This window comes from Bos mutus, chromosome 20 (genome assembly GCF_027580195.1).
Source record: "Bos mutus isolate GX-2022 chromosome 20, NWIPB_WYAK_1.1, whole genome shotgun sequence".
Classification (NCBI taxonomy): Eukaryota; Metazoa; Chordata; class Mammalia; order Artiodactyla; family Bovidae; genus Bos; species Bos mutus.
The window spans coordinates 49,545,151-49,571,367 of NC_091636.1; positions in this window are offsets into that span (position 1 = coordinate 49,545,151).

The window sequence follows — 26,217 nt, forward strand, 5'->3', positions numbered from 1 at the left end:
ATGATGGGTCCAGATGCCATGAGCTTAGTTTTCTGAATGTTGAGCTTTAAGCCAACTTTTTCACTCTCCTCTTTCACTTTCATCCAGAAGCTTTTTAGTTCCTCTTCACTTTCTGTCCAAAACTGGAATCACTGAAAAATTAGCACCTCAGAGAAATGAGTATAACACTACAAGGAAAAAAAACAAGTGATTGATCACCCAATCTAGTACATCATCCTAAAACTATTTTGAAATGATAACTTAGAACTAAGCAGTTTCCAATTTATTTTCATATTTTTCCTTTGCTTCAAAATCTATAAACTACATAATCCTCTGTCTTTTAAAGAAAATGTGTTTTAACTAATGAGATCTAGAACAAATTAATGCCTTTTGCCTTTACTTTTTATTCCTCTACCCAGAATCCATCCTGCCAAGGTACTGTAGAATCTTATGTATTGGCTTTAATTAATATCAAATATAGTTGTTATTTAAAACTATGATCACCTTTATGGGGAAAATGATAGAAAAGCAAATTAGATTTGCAGTAGAATAATCACTGTTGTTGTTTGGTTCCTCAGTCATATCTGATTCTTTTCAAACCCATGTACTGCAGCACACCAGGCTTCCCTGTTCTTCACTGTCTCCTGGCGTCTACCCAAACTCATGTCCATTGAGTCAATGATGCCATCCAACCATCTCAATCCTCTGTCATCCCTAACCTGTCTTATACTGAATGTCACAAAAATGCACAATTATGTCCACTTTCTACTGATGTTCTTATTTAGCCTGAGATTACCCTATAGAAGTGAAACTATGAAATTTACCACAAATAGAATTAAATGAAAGTAATATCTAAAATGCCTAAGGGTACCAATATAAATTAAGAAAAGTAACTAAATGCCTAAATCATCCTTGAAATTTTATTGACAATCTTTAAAGCATGTGTTTGTATATTCAGTATAATGAGGTAATCTAACTGAATTGCTTTTTCATACTGTTCACGGGGTTCTCAAGGCAAGAATACTGAAGTGGTTTGCCATTCCCTTCTCCAGTGGATCACATTTTGTCAGACCTCTCCACCGTGACCTGTCCATCTTGGGTGGCCCTACATGGCATGGCTCATAGTTTCATTGAGTTAGACAAGGCTGTGGTCCATGTGATTAGATTGGTTAGTTTTCTGTGACTGTGGTTTTCAGTCTCTCTGCCCTCTGATGGAGAAGGATAAGTGGCTTATGAAAGCTTCCTGATGGGAGAGACTGAGGGGAAAACTGGGTTTTGTTCTGATTGGAGGGGCCATGCTCAGTAAATCTTTAATCCAATTTTATGTTGATGAGTAGTGCTGTGTTCCCTCCCTGCTGTTTACCTGGAGCCAAACTATGGTGAAGGAAATGCAGATAATGGTGACCTTCTTCAAAAATCCCATGCATGTACTGCTACACTCACTGCCCCCAACCCCACAGCAGGCCATCAACAACCCATGCCTCTGCTGGAGACTCCTGAACACTCACAGGCAAGTCTGGGTCAGTCTCCCATGGGGTCACTGCTCCCTTCTCCTGGGTCCTGGGGCACAAGGTTCTGTTTGTGCCCTCCAAGAGTCTTTTTCACAGTCCAGTGTAAGTTCTGGCAGCTCTATGATGGGGTTAATGGCAACCTCCTCCAAGAGGGCTTATACCATACCCAAGTCTGCCACACCTACAGCCCCTGTCCCTATGATAGTCCACTGTTGACCTGTACCTCCACAGGAGACGCTCAAACACAGTTCTGTCTCAGTCTCTGTGGGGTTTCTAGGTCCTGGTGCAGACAAGGTTTGTTTGAGCCCTCTTAGCGTCTCTGGCAAGAATGGGGTTTGATTCTAAATGAGAATTCGCCCCTCCTACTGTCTTGATAGGGCTTCTCCTTTGCCACTGGAGGTGGGGTATCTCCTCACAGTTGCTCCGGTGCCTACCGTCTTCCTGGGGTTTCTCTGACCTTGGACATGAAAACCTTGAGAACCCCATGAACAGTATGAAATGGAAAAATATAGGATACTGAAAGATAAACTCCCCAGGTCGGTAGATGCCCAATATGCTACTGGAGATCAGTGGTGAAATAACTCCAGAAAGAATGAAGAGATGGAGCCAGAGCAAAAACAACACACAGTTATGGATGTGACTGGTGATGGAAGAAAGGTCCTATGCTGCAAAGAGCAATATTGCATAGGAACCTCTAGGTTAGGTCCATAAATCAAGGCAAATTGGAAATGGTCAAACACGAGATGGCAAGAGTGAACATTGACATTTTAGGAATCTGAACTAAAATGGACTGGAATGGGTGAACTTAACTCAGATGACCAATATATATACTACTATGGGCAAGAAAGCCTTAGAAGGAATGGAGTAGACATCATAGTCAACAAGAGAGTCTGAAATGCAGTACTTGGATGCAATCTCAAAAATGACAGAATGATCTCTCTTCAATTCCAAGGCAAACCAATCAGTATTATGGTAATCCAAGTCTATGCCCCAACCAGAAATGCTGAAGTTGAACAATTCTATGAAGACCTACAAGACCATCTAGAACTAGCACCCAAAAAAGATGTCCTTTTCATTATAAGGGACAGGAATGAAAAAGTAGGAAGGCAAGAAATACCTAGAGTAACAGGCAAATTTGGCCTTGGAGTACAGATTGAAGCATGGCAAAGGCTAATAAAGTTTTGCCAAGAGAATGCACTGGTCATAGCAAACACCCTCTTCCAACAACACAAGAGAAGACTCTACATATGGATATTAAAAGATGGTCAACAATGAAATCCGATTGATTATATTCTTTGCAGCTGAAGTTGTAGAGGTTCCTCTACACACTCAGCAAAAGAAACACCAGGAGCTGACCATAGCTCAGATTGTGAGCTCCTTATTGCCACATTCAGACTTAAAGAAAACAGGGAAAACCACTAGACTATTTGGGTATGACCTAAATCAAATACCTTACCTTTATATAGTGGAAGTGAGAAATAGATTCAAGGGACTAGATCTGATAGACAGAGTGCCTGATGAACTATGGACGGAGGTTCGTGACATTGTACAGGAGACAGGGATCAAGACTATCCCCAAGAAAAAGAAATGCAAAAAAGAAAAATGGCTGTCTGAGGAGGCCTTACAAATACCTGTGAAAAGAAGATAAGTGAAAAGCAAAGGAGAAAAGGAAACATACCCATCTGAATGCAGATTTCCAAAAAATAGCAAGAAGAGTTAAGAAAGCCTTCCTCAGTGATCAGTGCAAAGAAATAGAGGAAAACAATAGAATGGGAAAAACCAGAGATCTCTTCAAGAAAATTAGAAATACCAAGGGACTATTTCATTCAAAGATGGGCTCAATAAAGGAAAGAAATGGTATGGACCTAATAGAAGCAAAAGATATTAAGAAGAGGTGGCAAAAATATGCAGAGGAACTGTACAAAAGGGATCTTCATGACCCAAATTATCACGATGGTGTGATCACTCACCTAAAGCCACACATCCTGGAATGTAAAGTCTAGTGGGCCTTAAGGAAGCATGACTACGAACAAAGCTAGTGGAGGTGATGGAATTCCAGCTGAGCTATTTCAAACCCTAAAAGATGATGCTGTGAAAGTGCTGCACTCAATATGCCAGCAAATTTGGAAAACTCAGCAGTGGCCACAGGACTGCAAAAGGTCGGTTTTCATTCCAATCCCAAAGAAAGGCAATGCCAAAGAATGCTGAAATTACTACACACTTGCACTCATCTCACAGGCTAGTAAAGTAATGCTCAAAATTCTCCAAGCCAGGCTTCAGCAATACATGAACCATGAACTTCCAGATGTTCAAGCTGTTTCTAGAAAAGACAGAGGAACGAGAAATCAATTTGCCAACATCCGCTTGATCATCGAAAAAGCAAGAGAGTTCCAAAAAAACATCTATTTCTGCTTTATTGACTATGCCAAAGCCTTCGACTGTGTGGATCACAAAAAAACTGTGGAAAATTCTGAAGAAGGGAATACCAGACAACCTGACTTGCCTCTTGAGAAATCTGTATGCAGGTCAGGAAGCAACAGTTAGAACTGTACATGGAACAACAGACTGGTTCCAAATAGGAAAAGGAGTATATCAAGGCTGTATATTGTCACCCTGCTTATTTAACCTATATGCAGAGTACATTATGAGAAATTCTTGGTTGGAGGAAGCACAGGCTGGAATCAAGATTTCTGGGAGAAATATTAATAACCTCAGATATGCAGATGATACCACCCTTATGGCAGAAAATGAAGAACTAAAGAGCCTCTTAATGACATTGAAAGAGGAGAGTGAAAAAGTTGGCTTAAACCTCAACATTAAGAAAACTAAGATCATGGCCTCCTGTCCCATCACTTCATGGGCAATAGATGGGGAGACAGTGGAAACAGTGACAGACTTTATTTTGGGGGGGCTCCAAAATCACTGCAGATGGTTTCTGCTGCCATGAAATTAAAAGATGCTTACTTCTTGGCAGAAAAGTTATCACCAGTCTGGACAGTATATTAAAAAGCAGAGACATTGCTTTGCCAACAAAGGTCCATCTAGACAAAGCCTTGGTTTCTCCAGTAGTCATGTATGGATATGAGAGTTGGACTACATAGAAAGTTGAACACCAAAAAATTGATGCTTTTGAACTGCAGTATTGGAGAAGACTCTTGAGAGTAACTTGGACTACAAGGAGATTCAACCAGTCCATCCTAAAGGAAATCAGTCCTAAATATTAATTGGAAGGACTGATGCTGAAGCTGAAACTTCATTACTTTGGCCACCTGTTGCAAAGACTGAACTCATTTGAAAAGACCCGGATGCTGGGAAAGATTGAAGGCAGAAGAAGAAGCGATTGACAGAGGACGAGATGGTTGGATGACATCACCAACTCAATGGACATCAATTTGAGTAAACCCCAGGAGCTGGTGATGCCAGCGAGGCCTGGAGTGTTGCAGTCCATGGGGTTGCACGGAGTCGGACACAACTGAGCCACTGAACTGAACTGAACTGAATTGCTTAAAAGTAAAAGTGTATACAAATCCCCCCTCACTCAGTGAGTAAAGAATCCATCTGCTATGCAAGAGACACATGAAACATGACTTCGATCTCTGGGTTGGGAATATCCCCTAGAGAAAATGGTAACCCTCTCCAGAATTCTTGCCTTAGAAATCCCCTGAACAGAGGAGCCTGCAGGACTACAGTTCAGGGGGTGGCGAAGAGTCAGACAAGACTGAGTGACTCTGCATGAACATGAATGTGTGTTAAAAATTGGTTAAACCAAATTTTAGACGGTCACTATTGAGTTTAAAATACTATTTTTAAGCAAGTTGAACTCATGGGAAGCATTGCAAATGATGTTCTATTCATTTGCAATGATGTAATGGACAGAAGAAAATTCAAAATATGCCTTAGCTTTAGGAGCTTTTAATTCACCATATATCTTCAGACGGAGGAAATTGATTGTTTCTGTTCATATATACATTGATCATCATTGTGAAAAATTCTTCTTCATGAGTTTTCAACTTTAAGTATGAATAAAGAGTCTATTTAAGTATATGTACTTAAATCCTTACACAATGAAAGAATGATTAATGTCCTGCTAAACCATTTAGGGACAGGTGGGTTTTGTCATGGTTGAATGTCTTGCTCAGCATACCATATGAAAGAAATTAAAGCCTGCATTTTACAATTTTAGTTATCACATTGATTTTCCAGGCTGGCAGCTGGCAACATCCAGAGGAATCAGACACTCTCACATTCATTGTGTTAAACAAAAAAAGAAAAAAAAAAGAGAGAGAGAAGTTCCACTTTCAGTAACCCAAATCTAATGAATCTTACATATACATGATGTAGAGAAATTATGAGTTAATTTTAAGAATTGCCATACAGCCTTTTGAAAAGTTCTCAAAAACTATAAAGCAATTTGTTTCACAATTCACATTTAGAATGGCACCACTAGTCCTTGGCTGTCCCATGAGGTAGAGGAAACCCACAGTCATCATATGAGGAATCTATCACATTTAGAACATTTTCATAGTAGTTAAGACTTGAAGTTTGTCATTATGCATATTATTTTGGCCCCAGTAAGTCATCAAATAAAACTGATGGGCTTATATTGCTTCTCTTTCACTTTCAACTCAAACAGTCTTAACTGATATTACGTAGACCTGAGGATCAAGATTAAATACATTAAATGTGTGAAGACTTTTACATGGTTTCCAGTACATACAAGGATCATTATTTATTTATTAGGTTAGTTTCACTGTTGAGAGATTAATTAGAATTTATCCCATACTAAAGCCCTCCTCTGAATTTTGAAATGTGTATAGATCAAAGATCTTTTTCATTCATTAAAAGCAATCATATTTTCATCTGAAATGTGAAGTCAATTCCCAAGTTCACATGTTGATACATAGGTGCATTGCATATTGAACCCAGCAGTTTGTCTTTATATACTCACTAATTTACTATTAGTGAGTCTATATATACTCACTAATTTTCCCATTGGAGTTTATTGATAATTTTCATTGGCTGCATACAAGTAACATATTTAGAATAGGCATTAAATACTTTTTGAGTGTTTTTGACTGCTGTTTTCCATTATTCCAAAAGATATTCATTGTATTGGCTTTATAAACTAGTCAGATTTTCAATGTAGGTAACAGATAATGTGTAAATAAAAGAGACCCAGACAGAGTGCATTGCTGACAGGACTGTTTAATCTGACATAGTACCTGTATGTCCAGACTTGGAGATCTAATATTCTGAAATAAGATTTGTTCAAAAATTTTTAAAGAATAACATATAATTATTTGATTCCACAAAGATTCATTTTTTAACTTTTAATTCAATGTGTTATAATCCATTAATATCATTTTTTTTCATGTTTACATTGTCTCAAATTTGGCCAATGTAAGTTCCTTCCAGCTGGTGCCGGAGTTCTGTCATGTTCCCATCTGGTATTTTCAGAATATTTAACAGGCTAAATTTAAAGCAACATGGAGAAAAATATGATATTTTCCATCATGTTTAATACAGAAAAAAAAAAAAACACTTTCCATAGAAAGAAAAGCTTAAAAGTAATTGCCCTCGTTGCTATAGATTCTTAATATTGCTGCAACATTGTGAAGAGAACAGTACTGATGATAAGTTAGAATAACACAATTTCAAGTTAAAGTCACTCTTATATTTTACTTTTCTATCAAAAAATGTTATTTCCAACAGAGAATACTGAAATACTCAAGAAATAATATTTCAATATAAACTATTTACTTTTCAAAATTTGAGTTGCTATTAATTTTTAATTGCCTCCTATACAAATAAATTTTTGCATTTTAGTTCTCCAATTTACTAAACTTGACCATAATACCTAATTATACATCATCAAATTAGATTATGCTATAAGAAAAAAATCATTGATATTTTGAAAGAATATTATTCTTAACAATATTTACCATGCCCACTTTATATGAACTAGGACTTTAACCTTTAGTCTGCTTGAAAACAAAATGAATAAAACAGCTCAATGAGGCTCCAGATATATATGTACATTTTTTTCTACAAAGTACATTTAGCACCATAAGTAATATCTGCTCATATTTGATTTTATTATTTTTCAAATGCCTATGAATTGTTTGGAAATGTGTTCCATCAATATCACCTAGGCTCACACATGCACCTGCACTTATCTGGTGGATATTACAGAGCTAGAGAGTCTAAGATGATCTTATTCATAAATATCTTAAACATAAAATGTGAAATATCAGTGGACCAATTTGTTACATCATCTAATTTACTGTCTCTACTTTCCAGGTCTCTCACTTTCCTGCAAAATTTGTTGCAATTTGGGCAGTTCTTAAAAAGGATCTGAGTAATCCTCTATGGTATTTTATCTTCTGTTGGACTCAGTTCCATTACATTCTGTTTTACTGTGTTATGTTCTAGTCCAGTCTGTTCTTTATTTAAGAAATAATATTCTTATGTGAAATCCAGTAACTTGGGGTTCCTGCCTCACTAATAGGCAACAAGAATCTGTCAAACAAACTCGTTCTGACAAAATGTCATTCACTGGAAGGGAAAATGGCAACCCGCTCGGGTATTCTTGCCTAGAGAACCCCATGAACTTTGAAAAGGCAAAATTAATGACACCAGAAGAGAAGATGTCCTACAAGAAAGGTCTTAATGACCCAGATAATCATGATGCTGGGGTCAGTCACCTAGAGTCAGACATCCTGGAGTGTGAAGTCCAGTGGACCTTAGGAAGTATTGTGAAGTGAAGTGAAAGCTGCTCAGTTGTGTCTGACTCTGCCTCCCCATGGACTATATGATCCATGGAATTCTCCAGGCCAGAATACTGGAGTGGGTAGCCATTACCTTCTCTATGGGATCTTCCCAACCCAGGGATCAAACCCAGGTCTTCTGTACTGCAGGCGGATCCTTTACCAACTGAGCCACCAGGGAAGCTAGGAAGTATTACTATGAACAAATCTGGAGGTGACAGAATTTCAGCTGAGCTATTTCTAATCCTAAAAGTTGATGCTGTTAAAGTGCTGCACTCAATATGCCAGCAAATTTGGAAAACTCAACAGTGGCCACAGGACTGGAAAATGTCAGTTTTCATTCCAGTCTCTAAGAAAGGAAATGCCAAAGAGTGTTCAAACTTCTGTACAGTTGCACTCATCTCACATGGTACGAAGGTGATGCTGAAAATCCTTCAGGCAAGGCTTCAGCAGTGTATGAACAGAGAACTTCCAGATGAGACTTAGGTCTCCTACATGGAGACAACATATGAAACCTTCAGGAATAATTTTGACTTTACTTGACTTTGGACAACTAAATGCTATGGAAGCCACAATGTGTGCTTCATTTTCTCATCCAAACATGGCTTAAGAAAATCAAGCATAAGGAAAGTAAAAATGGAGATATGTATATATATATATATATATACACACTCACTTATATATATATGTATATATACATACACACCTATATAAAATTTCCCAAAGAAACTAATAATATAATATTTGAAACAAATAAATGAAAACTTCTAAGCAACCACATAAAACCTTATGTTTCCTGAATAAAAACTATGCATTTGGGCTTATTAAAAATTTAGCATTATAAAATTTAAAGTTATTAATGAAAATAGACATTTTTAATGTTAAAAATTTAAGTGTATATCTCGGTAAATACAGAATAACATAATTAATTTGGGGCATGATTCTCAAATATATTCAATATTCTTAATAAGACAAAGGTTTAAGTTGTGAATGTTATAAAAATATTATGTTTTCAATTTTATATAAGTAGAAATTTAGACAGACAAAGAAAAAAGGACATAATAACAATCTTACAAAAAAGGAAATGAGTGTAAATATACTAAGAATTGAGTTCGGACAGGATTTCCTAGTGGCTCAGCAGTAAAGAATCTGCCTGCCAATGCAGGAGACATGGATTTGAGCCCTGATTGGGAAAGAAACCCTGGAGAAGGAAATAGCAAACCACTCTAGTATTCTTGCCTGGTAAATCCCATGGACAGGGGAGCCTGATGGGCTACAGTCCATAGAGTAGCAAAAAGTAAGGCACAATTTAGCCACTAAGCAACAAGGAGTCCAAACAGGAGGAAAGAAAAGCAGGGTAACTGACTTATACAGTTGGCCAGTTTGAGCCCAGGAGCTAGATATTGAATACTTTAGAGAGTGGGGCATACAACATGTTATTTTCCAACACGGATACCAACAAACATCAAAAAATCCCACAAAGAAAAATCAATATACTTTCAGTTTATAGTACAAAAATCTAGGACAAAATGAGAAGAAATTTGACAGAAAGGTGTAGGTTACTATTCATTGGAATTTTAAGACAAGAAAGAAAAAAATAGAAAAAAATACTGTGTATTTTTGAGCTCCATAACAGGTGTCCTTCCTTTTGTCATTTGCTCTAAGAACCTAGAACAGATATATTGTAGGAAATGAGCCTTAAGGGATAGTTAATACAAGGTGCAGCAGTAGAAAACATTTCTTCTCATATTAAACCCTCTCACTTCTGGTTGTTCTTGGTTTCTCCCATCTAAAGGGAAAGATCTGCAATGGGTCCAATGACTTAAGGTTAATTGAGCTGCTTCAGAATAAAAGAAGTCAAGTCTTTATGATATCCTTTTTTCTATGCTAATTTGACAACAATTTTAAATTATTATTGGCAGATTCATGTTGATGTATGGAAAAACCAATATAATATTGTAAAGTAATTAGCCTCCAATTAAAATAAATAAATTTATATTTAAAAATAAATAAGTAAATTATTACAAAGTAATATTATTCAAAGGAATTTGAGGCACACATAAAATGATTACTTAATCCTAATTAACCCATATTTTTTAATGATTCTGCTGTGGAATATTTGAGTCAATATTCATGAAGTATGACTGAATGGACTATCATTGGTCATTCATTTACTCAAGAAACACTTACGAAGTATCTCCATGAAACTTTCAGGAGACTGGATATTTGAAAATACAAGACTCCAAAAAACATATTAGTAAGGTTTTTTTTTTTTTTTTTTTTAATGGTAAAGAAGAAAGAGAAAGAGGATGTAGTCAAATTTGGTGGGTCTCAGAAATAATCCAATAACACGTTCCAAGTGTTCTTATTCTGACACTGACCATCGAGATCTACACAAAAACTTTTGACTTTGGGAAGTCTCAGTAAAGAAGTTCCCAGTAGGGGGGTTTAAGCCCCTGTGATCATGTGAGTTGGTGAAGCTAGTTTTTCTAGGTCACTAGTTGAAAACCATAGTAAACATACTTTCCCAGGGTGTTTCAGACTTTAAGCAGCATGCATAAAGACCATCATTCTTATCTTCAGTTCAGTTCAGTTCAGTCATTCAGTCGTGTCCGACTCTTTGCGACCCCATGAACTGCAGCACGCCAGGCCTCCATGTCCATCACCAGCTGCTGAAGTCTACCCAAACCCATGTCCATCGAGTCAGTGATGCCATCCAACCATCTCATCCTCTGTTATCTCCTTCTCCTTCTTCCCTCAATCTTTCCCAGGATCAGGGTCTTTTCAAATGAGTCAGCTCTTCGTGTCAGGTGGCCAAAGTATTGGAATTTCAGCCTCAGCATCAGTCCTTCCAATGAACACCCAGGACTGATCTCCTTTAGAATGGACTGGTTGGATCTCCTTGCAGTCCAAGGGACTTTCAAAAGTCTTCTCCAACACCACAGTTCAAAAGCATCAATTCTTCAGCGCTTAGCTTTCTTTATAGTCTAATTCTCACTTCCATATATGACCACTGGAAAAACCATACCCTTGACTAGATGGATTTTTGTTGACAAAGTAATGTCTCTGCTTTTTAATATGCTGTCTAGGTTGGTCATAATTTTCCTTCCAAGGAGTAAGTGTCTTTTAATTTCATGGCTGCAATCACCATCTGCAGTGATTTTGGAGCCCAGAAAAATAAAGTCAGCCATTGTTTCCAGTTTCCCCATCTATTTCCCATGAAGTGATGGGATCAGATGCCATGATCTTTGTTTTCTGAATGTTGAGCTTTAAGCCAACTTTTTCACCCTCTTCTTTCACTTTCATCAAGAGGCTCTTTAGTTCTTCACTTTCTGCTATAAGGGTGGTGTCATTTGCATATCTGAGGTTATTGATATTTCTCCTGGCAATCTTGATAACAGCTTGTGCTTCTTCCAGCCCAGCATTCCTCATGATGTACTCTGCATATAAGTTAAATAAGCAGAGTGACAATATACAGTCTTGACGTACTCCATTTCCTATTTGGAACAATATCTTAGCCAAGAGTTAAAGCCATGTAGTCAGGAGATCCCAGAGATATTCCAGCTATAAATCAACGCTATCTTACACTCTTACAGTGTACAAGACACTGTTCTAAACCTAGAGGATACAGCAGGAAACAAAAGGGACTAAATTTCTATTTACCTGGAGAAGAAAAAATAAATAAGTTAAATAAATATTTGTTAAGCTACACAGTGGTGATGTTATGGAGAAAATGAAAACAGGACAAAAGATGTGTTGTCAGAGGTGATGTAATTGTTATTTTAAATCTAGTGGCCATAATGACTTTATTTGCAAAAAGTGAGTAAGGACATGAAGGAAAAGGAGTGAGTCTTGTTTTTTGTCTGGGGGAAGAACATTCTAGGCTGAGGAAATAGCTTGTTTACAAACCTTGAAATGAGGCATAGTGTATTGTTCTAGAACTGATGAAGCCAGTGTAACTAGAAGACCTGTAGGAGGAATTGAAATGCCAGAGCTAACTGGAGGCAGATTTCATAGGACTTTCCTGTGTGTGTTTTGGCGGGGGGTGGGGAGGGAAGCAGGCTTTATCATGTCAGACTCTTTGTGACCCCATGGACTGTAGCCCACCAGGATCCTCTGTCCATGGAATTTTCCAGGCAGGAATCCTGGAGCCCATTGCCATTTCCTACTCCAGGGAATCTTCCCCACTCAGGGATAGAACCAATATCATTTGTCTCCTGCATTGGCAAGAGGATTCTTTACCACTGCCCCACCTGGGAAGCTTTAGGCTCTTGTAAAGAGCTCCTTTTCCTCAATGAGATAGAAAGTTGCTGGAGGGTGTTAAGCAGAGGAATGTTAACTTGTTGGTTGCTGTGCTTACAAAAAAAATAAAGGAAGGTAACAACAGAAGCAGAAAAATACTTGTGGGAGCTGCAAATTCAGATACAGGTTAAGGCTGACTTTGGCTATCTGTATATCTCAAAAACAATAAAGATAATCTTGCCTCAGAGTACCTCCAGGGAAGTTTCAAACTTCAAATAGCACATTATAAATCACTAGCAGCCTATTTCATCCTTACCTTGGTCAAGGGTCAATAGCAGACTTCCTTGTATCTCTAGAGATAATCCGAGAACCTTCCCATGAGATATAAGATAGTGCTTTCATACACAGCCCAATTTCCTGACAAATGGCAAGGCTTTTTAATTATAAATTGCAAATAGTATCATTTTTCTTTCTGCATTTTTTGTACCATTTACAAAACAGAAAAAGAAAAAAATAGTACCAAATTACTAGCTATGCATATCATCCAATGAAATATTGTTTTAAAGAAATAATTCAGTTAATTAAATAGTCCAGCACAAATTGGTTTAAAACAATACACAATCTCAACAATTATTTTACCTCTTTTGACCATTACCCTTTTTCATTTTTTGTCTGCATTTTGCCTGCATTTTAACTGTCTTCTTTTAGTGCTCATAGTAAAATTTTGCCTGCATAGTTTATAATTCTCTTATGAAGCATGAATGCATGCTGAGTCACTTCAGTTGTGTCTCACTCTTTGCAACCCTATTTACCATAACCTGCCAGGCTCTTCTATCCATGGGGTTCTCCAGGAAAGAACACTGGAGTGCATTGCCATGCCCTCCTCTAGAGGATCTTTCTGACCCAGGAATCAAACCCATGTCTCTTAGGTCTCCTACATTGGCAGGCAGGTTCTTTACCACTGAGCCACCTGGGAACCCACTTTCAAAGCACAGAACACATTTCTATTTTTCTTCTAACAAGATATAAACCATAAATTTCTCTATCCTTCTTTAAATCTCCCTGCTTACTCTATTTTTTTTTTTGTATTTTTATTATTTGTCCACATCTTTAAACTCTTGAATTTATCAGCATACATTTTATTTACACTATTATTTATGTTTAATCCTTCCTTAAATTTTGAGATATATTCCACCATCTTATTTTACCTTTATTTTTTTATTGCACTCTCTTTTTTTTTAATAAATTTTCATGCTTAGGTTTATTTTTAGTTATTTCCAGAAATTGTGTGGGTAGTAAAACCTCCTGTCTTGGTATATCACACAGAATGTCATTATTCCATCTTTGCTACTAAAGAAATATTTGGAACATTCTCATGCTTATGGCTCAGTGGATTCTTCCTTTACTCAAAGATCTTGTTAGTTCTTCTTCAATTAAAGGACATAAGACCTTAGTAGCTGGCTATCTCCCTATGATTATTATAGTCTCAGTCTCTTAGGCATGTATCCTGTTTGGATAACTTTGTGGTTAAACCAACTTATGTGTGCTCAGTAACTCAGTCGTGTCTGACTCTGCAACTCATGGACTGCAGCCCACCAGGCTCCTCTATCCATGGGATTCTCCAGGCAAGAATACTGGAGTGGGTTGCCATTTTCTTCTTCAGGTGATCTTTCCAACCCAGAGGTCATGTCTCCTGCACTGGCAGGCAGAAGATTCCTTACCACTGAGCCACCAGGGAAGCCCGAAATAGACATATACAAGTTAAATTTTTTCAGTTCTTAATCTCATTATTTTAGTTAATGTAGTCTCAATTTTGTGTCCACAGGAATAGTAAATTCAATTGGTTTTATAACTGCTTTTATATAACATCACTTCTTATGTCAAAATATATGAATATCACCTCACAATGAGAATTTATTTGATTGGATTATGTGCACACATCCACACACATTGTTTCTACATATTTATTAAATCTTCAAATTTCTACAGATTTTTTTAACAGTACACATTTGTTAATGTATTACACATATGTTAATGCTTATTTTCTTATTCATAGTAGTTTTATGTTCTTACAATACTTGTGAATCTTATTACTTTGGGGGACTATGCACAATGCTCTGTGAGCTTTTAGGTTTGTTTAACACTTAAAAAATTAAGTTTCAGTGTCTTCAGGTTCATGTGACATTTATGATTACATGAGTGTATATACTCTCCAGCTTGAATTAATAGTACATCAATACTAAGCAAGAAAAACATCTAAAAGAAAGAAATAGTAGTATGCTATAAGTGTGCAAAATGTCGGACAAATTTCTTAGAAATAGAAAGAGAAAAAGAATGGAAACTGATTGATGAACAATTAAGCATAAAAGCTCTCAACCTAACAAGTTTAGGAGATGACTCCAGAAATTAGCAGAACACTCCTTAAAGAAGCTGTGAGAACTCTGAGCTTCACAATGGTGAGAGTCACGGGGTGCTTTTTAGAACCATGAGGGATAGCTAGAGTGGCCAGCCCATCCTTTTTTCTCATGAATTTAAAGCCATTTTCTGTAAAAATTCACTCGGGGATAGAAATGAGAATAAAAAAGAAAACAGTGACATCTAATTGGTCCCCAGATCTAATGCCAGCTCCCACCCCAAACATACTTAAAATGAATCTTTGTCCTGTTGACTCAGAGATCCTTGTATTTATTCTTCCAATTATTTATTAATACACCCACACCCACAGACATACATACATATATATATATATATATATAGTGAGAGAGAGTGAGAGCATGCACTCTACTATGTTCCAGCTACTATGTTCCAGCTATTCTTTCAAGATCTTGTATGTGTCATCAAGCAAAACAACAATCTTTACATTCATTGACCTTACATTTAGCAGGGAACAGCCACAGTGAACAAAAAGAAAAACCAGCAAATGGAAAGGATAGAAGAAAAAAGCAGTGTTTCAAAAGTGATTTTGGTATGAAAGACGTGATAATTGGATGCAGTATTAAATAAGGTAGTCAGGTTAGGAATTATGGATGATTTGAAATGTAGCAAAAAAATAATGATGATAGAGAGAGCCACACAGATGTGATGATTATACCACAGTGTGAATGTATTTAATGCCACTGAATTATATACTTACAAATAGTTAAAATGAGATTATGTTAGCTATATTTTACAATAGTTTAAAAATGAACTATCAATCCACAGGAAAGGTCATAGGTAAACCTTACTGCATATTGCTGAATTACAAAAAAGAGTGTGAAAAGGTTGCATACTCCATGATCCCAGTAACATGGCATTCTGGAAAAGACAAAGTACAAAGATGGCAAAAAGATCAGTGGTTAGTAGGGGTTTGAGGGAGGGAAGGAGAGAAGATTCAATAGGTGAACTTAGGGGATTTATTTTTTAAGAGTAGTGGAACTGTTCTATATGCTTTAATTCCTTGTATGTAGCACTGCATTTTTCCGAAACATTTTACAGTACAAAGAGTGAAATTTAATATATAATTGTAAAAAGTCATTTGAGAGTTTGCAAAAATTCCAGGATAAAGCAGACTGTGACTTAAAAAAAAAAAATTACAAACATATAAAACGACCTCAGTGATGTGGGTGAGGAAAAAGTTGCTGACCTGAGTAACTTTGCAAATAAGGGGACATTAAAAGACTAGCGAAACTGTATATAAGTAATAATGTTATATCATAAGGAGTATAGGTTAAAAATGCTGATGCTGCTATAATGTATACTAGAACTGAACAATTATGGGAATGGATAGTGGGCAGTGTGGGAGCCAAGTTTTTAACAGCTTGAGTGGGAGTTTACAGATAAGAAAAGAGAGAAGAAAAGAGCAGTGTGAACTCCTGTCTACCTTAATATAGATACAGATAACTACATACAGAAATATTACATATGTGCATGGTAAGGTTAATATACATGCATGTATTACATTTCTCTATCTGCCAAGAAGGCCTGGAACAAAAACATCCCAGGAGCAGGAGCAAACTTAAACTTAGTTCTTGATGTGTAATATCATTCTGCTGTAAAAAGAAGCAGGATTCCATGGACAAATGAAAGATTCTAACAATGGGACAGGAAATATACAAGATAAGTCTAGAACATTGTTTAGGATCAGAGTAACAAGTTGCTCTGAAACAACCAAACAATCTCAAAGGAACAGAACAAACTGAACAAACTCGGAAAAGTCAAAGCTAGAACAATTTGAGTAACAAAAATAAATGAAATGCTTGTTGTTCAGTCTCTCAGTTGTGTCTTTGTAACCCCATGGACTGCAGCACACCAGTGCTCCCTGTCCTTCACCATCTCCCAGAGCTTGCTGAACTCATGTCCATCGAGTCATTTATTCCATCCAACCATCTCATCCTCTGTCATCTCCTTCTCCTCCTGCCCTTAATCTTTCCCAGCATCAGGATCTTTTCCAATGAATTAGTTCTTCCATCAGGAGGCCAAAGTATTGGAGCTTCAGCTACAACATCAGTCCTTCCAATGAATATTCACAGTTGATTTCCTTTAGGATTGACTTGTTTGATCTTCTCGCAGTCCAAGGGACTCTCAAGAATCTTCTCCAATGAAAAGGTATTGATTTATAAGCAAAGGAATAAAATAAATATCCATAAGTCTATAATTATATAACTAAATGATTTAATAAATATATGTATAAAAAGGACAATTAAGTCTCCCATGCAGAGCAGTTCCACCTAATTATTATACATACTGTACCCTGTGTCTGAAATTAATATAGGTACTTTTGTTTTTTGGTTCAACTTTTGTCTCCACTGTTTCTCTTTTATGGTTTTAAATGAGCATCTTGCAAGATTCCATTTTATCTTCAGTTTTAGCATATTGCACTCTTATCCTACTTTTTTAGGTTGCCTTCAAGTTTACAATATACATTTAAATTTAATCCAAGTCCAGTTTAAAATAACACTATTCTCATTCACAGGTAATACTAATACCCTATCATGATAAAGCAATCTTTCACTGTCATTCATTTCACTTACACACACACACACACACATACACACACATATACATGTATGATGTATACAATCAAGTACATTGTTGTTATAATTTTGAACAAACATATATTAAATCAGTTGATTTAAGGAAAATAAAAATTTTTATTTTAACAACAGTCCTTCTCTATGAGCTTCCTTGGTGGCTCAGTTGGTAAAGAATCCATCTGCAATGCAAGAAACATGGGTTCTATCCCTGCGTTGGGAAGATACAGCGGAGGAGGAAATGGCAACCCACTCCAGTATTCTTGCCTGGAAAATCCCATGGACATAGGAGCCTGGCAGGCTACAGTCCATGGGGTCACATACATGGCCATAACTACCAACCAATCTTTCTCTGATGCTCCTCTCTTTTTAAATGTAGATCAAGGTTTCTAATGTATATCATGTTTTTTTTTTCTTCTTGCTAAATAACACTGTTCCTTGCAAGCAATTCTACTCGCTGTTTATTTTCAATATTGGAATTGGAAGATCTCAAATGATATGTGGATTTTCAAGGGGGAAGTTGGAAATAACATCATCCAAGTAGCAACTAGTTATACCATCTGATACCTAATAATTTTTGTACACACATTGATATTGTTTTATTTTGTAACAGTATAAAAGAAAAATATGTAATGTTTGTTTTTATACTTTCAGTTTAGTTCAGTCACTCAGTCATGTCTGACTCTTTGTGACCCCATGGACTGCAGCACCCCAGGCCTCCCAGTCTTATCACCAGCTCTCAGAACTTGCTCAAACTCATGTCCATCGAGTCCGTGAGGCCATCCAAACATCTCATCCTCTATCGTCCCCTTCTCCTCCTGCCTTCAATCTTTCCCAGCATCAGGGTCTTTTCCAATGAATCAGTTCTCATCAGGTGGCCAATGTATTTTATACTATACCAAGTGGCAATTATGCCACATATCAGTGATAAGAATTATAATTATAATTAACACTCTTTCCAACAGTCAGATAATGCAAGTATTCAAGGAAAAATGAAGGCAAATCAAACTTTTAAACATTCACAGGTCTTTGTAGAAACAAAATTGAAAATGAAGTTATAAACAAAAGTTAAAACAATTTTAAGCACAAAGCAGAGTTCCTGTTAGAAGATTTTTTATTGTTTATAAAGAAGTAAACAGTACATACATTTAAAATAAATAATACATAATATCAGTTTAAGTAAGTAAGTTCAAAATATTTGCTTTACCCAGAGAGACTTGAAGCATTTGAACATTTATGGTTTTGGTTCTGAGCCATAAGCATATAAGAATTCATTTAAATATATGAGATAATTAAATTAATACGTTGAGAAGGACAGATATACCAAATCATCACCAAATACACTCATATAGCTCAGAGATAATAAGATAGTTTTGCATTTCTTGAGAAATGATTTTATATGACAGTGAAGCCAAAGTGTCTACATTGTTAGCAAAGGTAACAGGAGAATAAATTCAGGAGAATAAGCATGATACATCAAGGATGGTACTAGATAATCAAAATACACAGTCCATGAAAAAAGTTGTTTTTTTTCCCAAGTGAAGATAAATAAAATATATACACATAGTTAAAACATGATTCACAACTGCAGAAACTAAATAATTTGACCTGGATATTATCATTTATCTCTTACCTAGTTCAACATTTTAGTAGAGTGGAAAACCATTGGAAAAGTTTTCATCATGGAACTATTTCTCAAGTATTAACATGGGAATCAAAAGAAAATCATTTTTTTTCTTGATGCAAATGTGCTTTATTCTACCCAAATCAAAACTATTCCTTTTGCAATGTAATTAATATATAAAGTGTGGAGTAAATTATTGTCAAACTAATTTACAAAATGGCAATGAGAATAGTGTTTAATAGTTACAGATAATTTAACATTTGCCTCCTTTATTACCTGAGAAATGCTTGTTCTGTGCATGAGTAGCATTGGCCATATGTGTCTATAATTAATTACAAATTACCTACTCAATTGATGATAACTGGCACAGCTGGTTTTTTTTTTCCTTGAAACTGTTTAAGTATTGAAATATTCATTAATTTCTGTAGCCATTTGTACATTCATATTTATGTAGTGCACTAGTTCAGTTACACGTTGAAAATTTATTCCTTATTAATCATCATAAGCATTAATATTTAATCGATGAAATTTGAAATTTTACACAAAAATGCTACAATTGCTGTTATTTACTATGATAGTAGGAAAGTTTCACACCTACTGCACTTTCTATTCTGCTAGGGCTTGTAGACTTGTTCAGTACATTAATTAGAGAATGTAATGACAGCACAGCCAATCTTGAGATTCAGTATTTGCCTTAATATATTTCATGATTCTTTCTTCCCTTAAAAATATGACTGTGCAGGAGGTAAAGTTCTGTGAAGCATTTTGTTAGAAATAAACTACTCTAACTATGCTTAAGAGAGTTACTGAAAAATGTTTAACGAAAGGAGAGGGTCGGGGGAAGAGATTTTGATTGATAGATTAAGTAAGGTTTAATAAGATCCAAGATGGAGAACAGGTACATGCAGAGGGATAACCCTTGAAACAACTAGGAAGAAATATTTTACAAATCAACATGATAAGCTTCTGGGAGAACCCCAAAAGAGACAAATAGCAAAATGTTCCCTCATCAATAGTATTTGACTTTCAAAGTAGAAGGCAAGTATTGACTGACAATAAGAAAATATATTTCATAAAAATTATATTTCATATCAAAATGCATTTTATATATTCCATGGAATGTACAACAGTGAATTCAAAGTACCCATTACTTCAATATTTAAAGTGCTCTGTTTGTCTTAAACATTATATGTAATTTCATAATACAGGGAAAATTGTATTTTATACATTTCTATTATAAATCAAAAATATAGAAAGTATATATTTTTTATGTATGTCTAAATATGTAAGGAATTAAACTAGTATTTACAATTGATTTACACATACACATATATATATACATACATATGCATGCTTGCATATGTCAATCATGTCCCACTCTTTATGACTCTATGGACTACAGCCCACCAGGCTCCCTCATCCAAGGGATTCTCCAGGCGAGAGTATTGGAGTGGGTTACTGTGCCCTCCTCCAGGGGATCTTTCTGACCCAGGAATCCAGCCCCCTTCTCTTATGTGTCCTGCATTGTCAGGTGACTTCTTGACCATTTGTACCACCTAGGAAGCCCATAAATGCATATATGCACACAAAAACATATGTGAATCAAGTAACTAATCAACACAGTGAGAACTAAGTATAATAGAATATATGCATGTATAATCCTGATGGCTCAGACAATAAACAATTTGCCTGCAATGCAGGAGACATGGTTTCAATCCCTGGCTTGGGACGATCCTCTGGAGAAGAGAATGGACATCCACTCCAGTATCCTTGCAGGACAGAGGAAGAAGGATATTTCATGGACAGAGGAGACTAGCGGGCTATAGTCCACTGGGTCACAAAAAGTCAGACACGACTGAGCAACTAACACTTTTACTTTCTTTTGTACTATAATGTTATATTATAGAAACTTTTCTTGATTAAAGAAACTATTAATCAAAAATATAAACTGATAACTAAATGTCCAAAATATAGAGACTTCTTTAGAAATCATTAGATCTGATTGAGTGGTTCTTATTATATGTACTTTGCATATAAAATATAGAAACTAAATTTTATGTATCATTTTCCATTGTTGTTGATTTGTCTTTATAATACTTGATTATGGCATGAATGTGTTCATCTCATATTGAAGAATTAAAAAGGAGTCACTCTTAAAATGAAGTCACATTGTACAGATAACACTGCATATAAAAATAAATTTGTGAGCATAAAATACCCAATATCCTGCTATAAACTTTAAATGTCTTCAAGACAATATCTGGGGTTTAGTTTAAGTTTATTTCATAAATGTTCAACAATAATCCATTCAAACCTAATTATTTCATAAAATGGATGAAATCTCTTTAAGTAAATTTCTTTGGGTAAATGGGGAAATTTCAAAAGAAGAAATTGAGCTATTAAAGTGAAGCACAGAAATGTAGTTTCATGAATAGCCTCTCAAAAAAATTAGAAATAGCAATTCATAGAATATGCCATTGTTTAAATAAAACTCAGTGCTTATATACTTTCATTCTTAGAAGTAACATATTTAGGACAAAATAAATATTAGGACAGTGATTATTTAAAATGATTTATAGGCATCTTTCTATTGGTACTGCACATTCTTATCTTAATTTCATCACCTTATATTATATTTTAGTTTCTAATTAGTCAGATGAGAAACAGATGCTCAGTGATATTAGTTGGCTGATTAGTAAACAGCAGATATCAAAGGAAGAACAAAAGTCAAGCCAAAAACTTTCATTTTATTTCCTTTAAACTTTTTCTTGCATTGGAGATTTATGGCTCAAAGTTTTTTGTTTTTTTTTCAAATGATAAATTCATGACAGAAAAGGTTCTATAATTATTTTAATAAAGATTTTAAAATCTGTTTATGTAAAGAACTAGACATCACAGTTATCTGGCAAGAGAATAAAATGAGTAGCAAAAGAAATAGAGAACTGGTAAGTAACAGACATGGTCAAAGACAGTAAGGGAAGAAAATAGTTCAAGAAGAACATAGAATGATAAATGTCATACAGTATATAATGATGAAATATGTGAATACGTGGAAATCAGTAATACAAAGATTATTATCAATTTTGCAAGAGCAGTTCAAATTGTAAAAATGGTAGCCAGAATGCTGTCGGTTGAAAATCAAATAATGGTAAATTAAGCTAAATCTATCCACATGTCTACAAGTTCCCTAAGGTACCAGGTGAAAGGTAAGATACAGGGAGAGAGGTGTGGAAAGAGAGTGATTAATACCATGGCCTGTGGAACCTAACCTTGCTTCTGCTCAAGGGGCAGAAAGACAAATTAAGAGTAAGACAAAAGATACCGTCAGTTTAGTTCAGTTACTCAGTCATGTCCGACTCTTTGTGACCCCAAGGACTGCAGCACTCCAGGTTTCCCTGCCCATCACCAACTCCCAGAGCCTGCTCAAACTGATGTCCATCAAGTCAGTGATTCCATCCAACCATCTCATCCTCTGCCATCCCCTTCTCCTCCTGCCTTTGATCTTTCCCAGAATCAGAGTCTTTTCCAATAAGTCAGTTTTTTTGCATTGGGTGGCCAAAGTATTGGAGCTTTAGCTTCAGTATCAGTCCTTCCAATGAATATTCAGGACTGAGTTCTTTTAGGATTGACTGCTTTGATCTGCTTGCTGTCCAAAGGACTCTCAAGAGTCTTCTCCAACATCACAATTCAAAAGCATCAATTCTTCGGGGCTCAGATTTTTTGATGGTCCAACTCTCACATCCATACATAACTACTTTAGTAACCATAGCTTTGACTAAGTGAACCCTTGGTCAGTAGAGTAATGTCTCTGCTTTTTAATAAGCTGTCTAGTTTATCATGCCTTTTCTTCCAAGGAGCAAGTGTCTTTTAATTTCATGGCTGCAATCACCATCTGCAGTGACTTTGGAGCCCAAGAAAATAAAGTCTCTCATTGTTTCAATTGTTTTCCCATCTATTTGCCATGAAGTGATGGCACCAGATGACATGATCTTAGTTTTTGAATGTTAAGTCTTAAGCCAGCTTTTTCACTAACCTCTGTCATGTTCATCAAGAGGTTCTTTAGTTCCTTTTCACTTTCTGCCATAAGGTGTCATCTGCATATCTGAGGTTATTGATATTTCTCCCAGCAATCTTGATTCCAGCTTGTGCTTCATCCAGCCTAGCATTTCACATGATATACTCTGCATAAAAGTTAAATAAGCAGGGTGACAATTACAACCTCGTTGTACTCCTTTCCCAATTTGGAACCAGTTCATTGTTCAATATCCAGTTCTAACTGTTGCTTCTTGACCTGCATACAGATTTCTCCGGAGGCAGGTAAGGTGGTCTGGTATTCCCATCTCTTGAAGAATTTTCTGCAGTTTGTTGTGATCCACACAGTAAAGGCTTTAGCATAGTCAATGAAGCAGAAGTAGATGTTCTTCTGTATTCTCTTGCCTTTTCCATGATCCAATGGATGTTGGCAATTTGTTCTCCTGTTCCTCTGCCTTTTCTAAATCCAGCTTGAACATGATGAAATTCCAGCTGATCTATTTCAAATCCTAAAAGATGATGCTGTTAAATTGCTGCACTCAATATGCCAGCAAAATTTGAAAACTCAGCAGTAGCTACAGGACTAGAAATGATCATTTTTCATTCCAATCCCAAAGAAAGGCAAAGATACTGTAATCAAGGTATTTTGTTGTTCAGTTGCTCAGTTGTGTTCAACTCTTTGTGACTCTGGGCTGAAGCATGCCAGGCTTCTCTGTCCTTCACTGTCTCTTGTAGTTTGTTCAAACTCATGTCAATTGTGTAAATCATGCCATCCAAGGTATATAGCATTTTGATACAATTAAGAGATAAAGCAGGGAAAAGAAATATGAGGGAAGAGAATTTTTAAGACTGTGAGAAAATATTAAAAATAGATGAAGTACTATGGTTCTAAGTAATGATAATAAATTTGAGTCTTTTTTTTTTAAATGAAGTATGAGCAGAGTACTGAGATATAAAGTAAACGTATTGAAAATGACCTTGTTAAGGATATTCGAGTGGTTATCAGTATCATAAAGCTATTTTTATAAACTTAGGGCCCGCATATGGTAAACACAAGATGTAAAGTAGAATACAAAGGTAAATCATGTGGTAGAGTGTTCAAATAATAGAGATGTAATGCTGAGGTTATAAACTACTGGAAAACAGGATGTTATATTACATACGACAACTCTGAGAAGCAAGTATGTTATGTACATGTGGAGATATAATAGTCTTCAGTCCATGGAAACAGGTCAATTAACTTTATTCTGTTTCTGCTTCAGAGATGTGTTAGTTATTGTAAAATTAGTATGCTTCCTCTAACAGGGCAACAGAAACCTCATGTATAATTTTAGATCAGGAAAATATACCATTCAATTAAGGTGCTGAAATTACCTCTAGCATCTATAGCACAAAACATAAAAAGAATGAATGATGATATGAAGGAAAAATTTCATGGTAAAATAAAGCACATAAAAAAAGAGATTAAAATATGGAAAATATCTGGCAATAAAAAGTAGTTATATTGAGATGATGATGTGGAATTTTAGAAATGTGAGCCATGGTGCATTTGCCTGGTTTGATTTAATGATACTTCTCTTAATAAAACTACATGATATCCAGTCTTATATTTAACCCATTTTGAGTTTATTTTTGCATATGTTGTTAGAAAATGTTCTAATTTCTTTCTTTTACATGTAATTATCTAGTTTCCCAGCACCACTTATTGAATAGACTGTCTTTTCTCCACTGGATATTCTTGCCTCTTTTGTCATAGATTAGATAACCATAAGTCTGTGGGTTTATCTCTATTTATTTATCTACATTTCTGTTTTTGTGCCAGTACAATTCATTTTTGATTACTGTAGCTTTGTAGTGTAGTCTGAAGTAGGAAGCCTGATTCCTCCAGGTCTGTTCTTCTTTCTCGAGATCACTTTGGCAGTATGGGGTCTTCAGTATTTCCATATGAATTAGAATTTTTTTGTTGTTCGAATTCTGTGGAAAATGCCAATGGTAATTTGATAAGGACTGCACTGAATCTGTAGCTTTGCTAGAGTAGTATAGTTATTTTGACAATACAAATTCCTCCAATCCAGGAAAATTGTTTCTCTCTCCTTTGTGTCCACTTTGATTTCTTTCATCAGTATCTTATAGTTTTCTGAGTACAAGTCTTTTGCCTCTTTAGGTAGGTTTACTCCTAGGTATTGTATTATTTTTGATGCTTTGGAAATTGAGAGTGTTTTCTTAATTTCTTTTTCTGATCTTTTATTGTTTGCAAAAACATAGGCAGAACATTCTTTGACATAAAATCCGACAATATCTTTAAAGTTCCATCTTCTAGTGAAATGGAAATAAAAACAAACATAAACAAAAGGGACCTAATTAAACAAAATATTTTGCACATTAAAAGAAACCATAAACAAAATGAAAAAAAAAAAAAAAAAAAAACAACCTACAGGAGAAACCATTTGCAAGTGCTGCACCCGACAAAGGATCAATTTCCAAAATATAAAAACAGGCCATACAGTTCAATAGCAAAACAAAAAGGCAGAAGATCTAACTTAAATATTGCTCCCAAAGAGACATACAGATGGCCAAAAGACACATGAAATGGAGCTCAACTTTGCTAATTATTAGAGATATGCAAATCAAACTACAATGAGATACCACCTCACACCACTCAGAATGGTAATTGTCAAAAAAGTCTAAATGCTGGAGAGGGTATAAAGAGAAAGGAAACCTCCTACACTGTAGTTGGGAATTTAAACTTGTACAATCACTTTGGAGAATAGAATGGAACTTCCTTAAAAAAAACTAAAAATACTGAATGGTCCTGCAATCCCACTTCTGGGCATATATCACGAAAAACACAACTTGAAAAGATACATGCACCAGAGAAGCTCTATACAGTCAGCAAAAACAAGACCAGGAGCTGACTGTGGCTCAGACCATGAATTCCTTATTGCCAAATTCAGACTTAAATTGAAGAAAGTAGGGAAAACCACTAGACCATTCAGGTATGACCTAAATCAAATCCCTTATGATTATACAGTGGAAGTGAGCAATAGATTTAA